At 39.4% G+C, this 8,122-nt stretch overlaps 1 non-coding gene across 1 annotated transcript; it reads right to left on the bottom strand.

Moving 5' to 3' along the window:
- Positions 1-7,827: 7,827 nt before the first annotated feature.
- On the bottom strand, positions 7,828-7,900 carry TRNAK-CUU (transfer RNA lysine (anticodon CUU)). Its single transcript has one exon. It is a non-coding gene; the product is annotated as a tRNA-Lys (tRNA).
- Between the last annotated feature and the right edge of the window lie 222 nt (positions 7,901-8,122).

Genomic DNA, 8,122 nt, shown 5'->3' with positions numbered 1-8,122 from the left:
GTTCTAAGGTCTTTCATGAGGTCAGGCTTCTGTGAGCAGTAATGACCATGACGTCTGTTATCTTAAGAAGTGGAATAGTTCGTGCGAGGCTGCAATCAGGGTTACAATTCTAGATGGTCCGTCTGTTTGTAACGGAATGCCAGAGAGTAACAGGCTGAATATGGGGCACAAAGGAGAGCAGGTTGTCTAGAACTTTGGCAGATGTCAGTCAAGTGGGTTGACTCTCTGGACGAGGTTCTAGTCCCAGCAGAGGAACTGGCCGGTTAAGTGGCAACCACCAAAGGTACATTAGATACATGCTGTGGGAGGAAAGAGAATACTATAGCTCAGTAGAAATGGGGATGCCCAAGGGTCGTTCCAGTGATCTTAGGTATAATTCTGTACCCTACCCAGTGGTAGTGGTAGTATCTGCTCTATTGCAGCCCCTTTAATGCAAGCCAGTAAGTTACCACAGTCTAACAATCAGATTAATCATTTCAGTGATCCTCCTGTAACTTTTACAGATGTATAGCCTTTGGAAGGGAACTACAACATGATTAGGTCAGGAATTACATGAGTTTCAACGTGAATGAGAGACAGTGGAGATGATTCATTAGGAAATAGGAAATTAGGAAATTAGATGAGGACATGATACCTTTTCCTGATAGCAACAAAAGAAACATTCTTATTGGGTGACTGGGCCAGGGCTAGGGAGAGGCAAGCAAGGTGCCTAGAATTTGTGCTCTGGGTGCCTTGCTTGCTCCCCCTATTAGGGGCCCTTTTGGTTGGCAATGTTGACTCAAAGTTATTTGGTACACAGCCTGCGAGATGTGTGGGAAACATCCTACAAGACGTAACAATTGGAAAAGGGAGCGGCGCCTGACTGGCTCAGTCGGTAGAGAATGTGACCCTTGATCTTGGTGTTGTAAGTTTGAGCCCTGTGTGGGGTGTAGACATTACTTAGAAATAAAACCATTGGGGCGCCTGGGTGGCGCAGTCGGTTAAGCGTCCGACTTCAGCCAGGTCACGATCTCGCGGTCCGTGAGTTCGAGCCCCGCGTCAGGCTCTGGGCTGATGGCTCGGAGCCTGGAGCCTGTTTCCGATTCTGTGTCTCCCTCTCTCTCTGCCCCTCCCCCGTTCATGCTCTGTCTCTCTCTGTCCCAAAAATAAATAAACGTTGAAAAAAAAAATTAAAAAAAAAAAAAAAAGAAATAAAACCATTAACATTAATTGAAAAAAAAAAAGGGAAACTAGAATAGTTGGAAGGCCCAGTGGCAAGAGCACAGATGGAAAGCACCAATGTGGGCAGGAAACAGTAGGCACATTCTCACAGGAGAGTGGAATCACTCAGTGCTATTGGGGAACCTGATTTGTAAAGACAGCAAGATGCCAAAAGCAAAGGGTATCTGAAATAGGACAGGGCAGCTCGGAGCGTGTACGTGTGTGTGTTACTGACAAGGGAATAGTGTCCTTTTTAAATAGAAATTTCTGGACTTCGTTGTGACATTATACTTTATGGTCCTGTATTTGCCTTTTGTTATTATACCTGGACTTAAATCGGGAGCCCCCCCCAGTGTAATCCTGGGCAAGTTGCTCAACATTTTTGTGTTTCAGTTTTCTCATCTGTAAGATTGGGCTCATGTGACACCTACTACATATGGTTACTCTGAAAACTCAATGAATTTTTTTTTTCTTGTAACATGTTTTAAAATTTATTTTGAGAGAGACAGATGATGGAAGTTGGGGAGGGGCAGAGAGAGAGGAAGAGAGAGAATCCCGAGCAGGCTCTGTGCTGCCACTGCAAAGCCTCACAAAACGGGGAGATCATGACCTGAGCCAAAACCAAGAGGCTGACGCTTAACTGACTGAGCCACCCAGGCGCCCCTGAAAACGAAATGAGTTAATGCACATAAAGTGCTTTGAATAGCACCTGGCAGATCATGTGACACTCAGCAGATATGGCTGCCACCACTACTGCTAAGCTGTGCCTGGGGTATAAAGGGTTCACACTTGCCTATATGGAAAGCTTACCTGGCTTCAGTATATCATTTTTAGGTACTGTTCGTTAGTTAATATGTTACTATAAACATATTCTAGATGTTTATTTTTTAAAAAAAATGTTTGTTTTTTAAGTTAATGACAAAAGAGTGTGTCATCACACACACACACACACACACACACACACACACACACACTCTTCCAGGAATCACTTCTGCTGGCATATTTGCTACAAGATGCTACGTGCACCCAAACCTGCTCCTCATAAAAACTAAGCTCCTGATCTCTTCTGAGGAACCCCAGTCCCTTCCAATTAGAGAAACCACATGGCTTGGATCTGAGGCAAAAAACCATGGCCTTTTCATATATCACTTCATCATTTCGCTTTGATTTGAGGGGGATGTTTGGTCCCAGGTGGAAGAGAATACCATAATCGCGTGACTTGCTCTGTCACCATTCAACGTCCAAGTTTACTTGAGACTCTCGAGGTTTACATAAGGCCTAGTAGGTGGCTGGAAAGTACTTGGCCTCAAAGCTTGGAAAACCATGATACTTGTGTGTATAATATTTTTATTGTTATATAATTTATATATATATATTTATAAAATTTATACATCTATATATACTTCAACTTTGTGACTTGCTCTGTGAACTTGGGCATATCACTTAGCCTCTGTGGTATTATGTGGTATATGAATTCAGCTTCCTGATTCATAAAATGAGGATAATATCACCCTTTTTGTCTACCTCACAGGATTATTCTAAGGACCAAATAAGGTATTAGATGAAGATGTGCTTTTGACCTGTGATGTGCATTGGTAACAAGGCATGGCTCTACCACTATCCATTCATTCATTTAACAAACGTTTATTGATTACTGAATAAACATTGGACACTTTTTTAGGTTCTGAGATACAGCAGTGAAAACAATACACTTTCCAGAAGGGAGCTTTTATTTCACTGGATAGGAGAAAAACAATAGATAAAGATTTGTGACATTATCTGGTAATGATAAGAAAAATAAAGCAGGTTAAGAACACAGAGAAAAATGGGGGCACCCGGGTGGCTCAGTCGGTTAAGCCTCCAACTTCAGCTCACGTCATGATCTCACGGTTCGTGGGTTCGAGCCCCATGCCAGGCTCTGTGCTGACAGCTCGGAGTCCAGAGCCTGCTTCGGATTCTGTGTCTCCCTCTCTCTCTGCCTCTCCCCCACTCATGCTCTCTCTCTCTTTTAAATAAACATTAAAAAAACCAGAAAAGTAGAAGATATGTAACAGGACTATTTTAGATTGGGTATGTGGGAATCAAGGGGCCCACTTAGAAGCTGCTGAAAAATTAGAAAGACAGCTAAAGCATATGGAATATCAAAGGCAAGGGAGTGGCATAGTCTCTTGCAAATTGCCACCCACAGCACATTCATATTTTAGTGCCAGATGAGGAAAACTTTTTATGTGTGTGTGCAGTGCACTCACGGTTTTGGGGTTAACAGGAGGAAATTCAGGAGGAGGACGAAATTCAGCGTTTATAGAGCGACACTCCTCCAAGGATTTTGAGATCTCAAAAAGAACTTTGCGTTTTCTCAATGGTAACGGGAGAAATCGCTCAATGGTAAACAAAGTTGCGGCGGCGTATTGCAACACACGGGCATGTGGCAGAGAGAAGATTCTGGCAATCGATGCTGTAGAATTGCCAGTTGGGAAAGCCTGTTTTTGCAACCAGTCGAAGAAGCGAGAAACCTCCGTGACAAGATATCACTTTGCCTTTTGCCAAAAAGTAGCTCGAGGAGGTGGATTCTCTCGAGTCAAGACGGTTGAGGCTGGTACCTTGTCTTGTCCTAAGCCACGTGGGCCCTGCCTCCAGAGTGAACTATTTGGCTTTGGAACAAAGGTAGCACGGAGGACGCGCCCAGGAAATATTTGAGTAAAGGAGATCCACGGTCTCCTCCAGCAGCTCATTCTTAATAATTCAGCTCCAGGAAAGCTGGCTATGGCACCAAAGCTCAGACTGAATCAGAAACATCAATCTGTTAATGTACAGTGAAAATATAACTGTCAGATGATGACTCATGTTCATATTAGTGCTTTACCTCCCCAGGAGGGAAAACCATATTAGGAGTGCCCTTCTCAGATGCACTGTGCTTGCCGGGGGCGGGGGGGGGGGGTGGAGGGCAGTGCAGGGGGTTGGTTATTTCATTTACATTTTTTATCTTAACAAAATTTTAATGATACAGAATCATTGTGAGGAACCACCACGTACGATATACCTTTTACTCAGATCCGTTAACTGTTTACATTTTGCCTCTGTTTATTCTCTTTCTCTGGATTATATCTGTCTGCACACTAGACACACACACACACACACACACACACACACACGTTCGTGTGTATTTTTTTTAAATGAATCTTTTGACAGTAAGTTACAGACATGGTGCCCCACACGTACTTCAGTGTGTATTTCCTAAGAACAAGGGTAAATACAGCACGATTGTCAAAATCAGGAAATTTAACACTGATGACAATCCAAACCTGTTACCTGATTCACAGTCCGTTTTCAAATGTAGTCGATTATCTTAAGAATGTCCTATGTAGCTAATGTTGTGCCTGGTAGACGATACAATTCAGGACGATGCATTGCACTTAGTTGTCATGTGAATTTAATTTCCTTTATTACTATTATTTAAAATTTTATTTTTAAGTAATCTCTACACCCAACGTGGGGCTTGAACTCACAACCCTGAGATCAAGAGTCACACGCTCTATTGACTGAGCCAGCCAGGTGTCCCTCCTTTATTATTTTCCAGTTGAGCTATAGCTGATATACAGCACATTAGTTTCAGGTGTACAACATAATGATTTGATAATTGAATGTGTTATGATGGTCCACTCAGGAAGTCTAGTTAACATTAGGTATCACACACAGTTTCAGATTTTGTTTTTTGTGTGATGAGAATCTTTTAAGATCTCTCAGTAATTTTCAGATCTGAAATCCGATATTATTAACTCTAGTCACCATGCTGTATATCCCCCTGACTTACTTATTTTGTAACTGGAAGTTTGTACATCCTTTTGATTCCCTTTACCCATTTAATCCACTCCTTGCCTCCGACAACCACCAGTGTGTTCTATGAGCTCAGTTGGAGTCCACACAAAAGTGACATCATATGGTATTTGTCTTTCTCTGTCTGACTTCACTTAGCATAATGCCCTCCAGGTCCATTCATGTTGTCACAAATGGTAAGATTTCATTCTTTTTTTTTTTATGGCTCAATAATATTCCATTGTGTATATGCACACCACATTTTCTTTATCCATTCATCCATTGACAGACACGTAGACTATTTTCATGTCTTGCCTGTTCTAAATAATGCTGCAATGCACCTGGGTATGCATATATCCTTTTGAGCTAGTGTTTTAGTTTTCTTTGGCTAACTCCCTAGACGTGGAATTGGTGGATTGTATGGTAGTTTTATTTTTGAGGAGCCTCCATACTGTTTCCCACAGCGGCCATGCCAATTTACGTTCCTACCAACAGGGCCCTTTTCTTCACATCTTCACCAACTCTTGCCATCTCTTGCCTTTTTGATGATAGCCGTTCTAACGGGTGCGAGGCGATACCTCATTGTGGTCTTGATTTACAAATGCCCTGATGGAATTTGATCTCTTTTAATCTGGACTAGTTCCTCAGCCTTTTTTGCTTCTTGGATCTTGACATCATTGAAGAATATATGACAGTTATTTTGTAGATTGTCCCTCAGTACGATTTTGCCTCACGTTTCTTCATGATTAGATTCAACTTACATATTTTTGGCAAAAATATCACAAAAGTGACACTATGTTTTCTCTTCATCATATGTTTTGATGCTAATATAAATGGAATTATGACTTAATAAATTTCACTTTACAAGTGTTTCCTTTTAATATATAAAAATCTAATTGATGGGCACCTGGGTGGCTCAGTCGGTTAAGCATCTGACTTCAGCTCAGGTCATGATCTCGCGGTCTGTGAATTCAAGCCCCACATAAGGCTCTGTGCTGACAGCTTAGAGCCTAGAGTCTGCTTCGGATTCTGTGTCTCTGTGTCTCTCTCTGCCCCTCCTCTGTTCGTGCTCTGTCTCTCTCTCTCTCTTTCTCTCAAAAATAAATAAAAACAAAGAACAACAAATATATATATGTATGTATTTAACGGATTTTGTATATTGATATCATATCCTGAATGCTTTATTAGTTCTAGTAATTGTTTTAGAAATTCTTTATAATTGTCTATATAAGCAATAATGGCAATTGCAAATAACAAAGATTACTTTCTTCCTTTCCAATCTTTATTATCTTTTTTTTCCTTGCTGTATTAGATCATCTACTACAATAAAAATGGCAAGAATGGATACCCTTGCCTTATTAGTGAAGACAGGGTATAATATTAGCTGTAGTTTCTTTGAAGATAAACTTGATAAGATCAAGGAAGTGCCCTTCTACTCCTACTTTTCTGGGTGTTTTTATTATGAAAGGGTGTTTAATTTTGCCAAGATACTTTCTGCATTTATTGAAGTATATATTTTTTTATTTGTATAATCAATTTATTTGTATTATAATATAATAGGATAGTCCAATATTTCAGAAAAAACATAATTTGAATTTTTATAAAATAAGTTACTGGTGTTGTTTGTAATGTTGCATATTATTATAGTTCCATTAGACAAAAAATTAGTTAAACTTTATAAGAACTAGGTGAGAAGCTTATCTCATGTTTGCTTGAATTACATTCAATTTCACTCATATATTTATTTATTATTTCAACTGTTCATTCGGCAAATACTTTTGAGTTAGATACTCTGCGTTGGATGTTGCAGGAAATACAAAAAGAATATCTAAAGTAAACAAAACAACAACCATTAACCTTTGTCACAATTACATTTTAGAGGAGGAGGGAGACAATAAACAACGTATGTAAGTAAATGTCATGATCTGTTAAAAAATATATCAATAAAGAGGAAAATAAGCTATGGAAATGGAGATAGGTGTGAAATTTTAGAATGACCTGGAAACCCTTCCTGAAAAGCTGAGCTTTGCGTAACGACCAAAAGGGAACGAGGAAGCAATTAAGAGGTATCTGAGGGCAGAATAATCTGCAAGCAAAGTGAAATACTAACGGATCTTGTATACTATACTTTGGTTCCGAACTTTGTGAGAAGCAATTAACTGTTTCTTTTCAAGTATTGAATACTATCATTCTCTTTTAAGGGAAAGTAACACTAAAGGATAAAAAAAACCCCACAGCATCTCTATTGGCTATACTATAATAGCCAAATATTGATTTATTTTAAATTCTAAGGATATAGTTACATACCCACATTAATATTAATTCCTACATTTGAATATAGAAAATGTCTAATCAATGCAAGAGAAAAATGTTTAATAAACATGAGAATGAATGCCTATAATCAGACCTAAGGGTCAACTACCATGAAAATTTAAACTAAGTATTTGCATAATTGAGATTTGAGCATATGAGCAACATTTTTATGAGTAGTTCCCAATCCTCTTTACATATATATAGACTTTAATAATGCTTCATTTTTTAATGGATATTAATAAGATACTAATCAATATTACTTATATTCAATTGGAGAAAGTTATAGTTGACTCTTGAACAACATGAGTTTGAACTGCACAGGTCCATTTATAGAAGGACTTCTTTTTTTGATAAATATAGTACAATCCTGTAAATGTATTTTCTTTCCCTTATGATTTCTTATTCACGTTTTCTTTTATTGAGGTATTTTTTTTTTTTACTTTTATCCAGTTAATGTTGGTTAACACTGATTGGTTTTTATTTATTTTTAAATAATCTCTTCACCCACCATGGGGCTCGAACCCACAATCCCGAGATCAAGAGTCACATGCTCTACCAACTGAGCCAGACAGGTGCCCTGACATTGATTTTTTTTTTTTTTGAGAGAGAGAGTGTGTGCACACGCGAGCATGCGCGGGCACAAGTGAGCAAGGGGCAGAGAGAGAGAGAAAGAGAGGGAGGGAGAGAGAAGAAGCAGGGTTCATTTGAAGTGGGGCTTGTGTTTCCCTGAACCAAGGCAGGAGCTCACTGGAAGCAGGGCTCCAGCTCACCCAATGTGAGACTCAAACTCATAAAC

The sequence above is a fragment of the Lynx rufus genome, unplaced genomic scaffold (assembly GCF_022079265.1).
Source record: "Lynx rufus isolate CCGP_SWC_20201006 ecotype Redwood Valley unplaced genomic scaffold, mLynRuf1.p SCAF_19, whole genome shotgun sequence".
Lineage (NCBI taxonomy): Eukaryota > Metazoa > Chordata > Mammalia > Carnivora > Felidae > Lynx > Lynx rufus.
The sequence above is the reverse complement of the archived record's forward strand: the minus strand, read 5'-3'. Positions and strand labels throughout refer to the sequence as shown.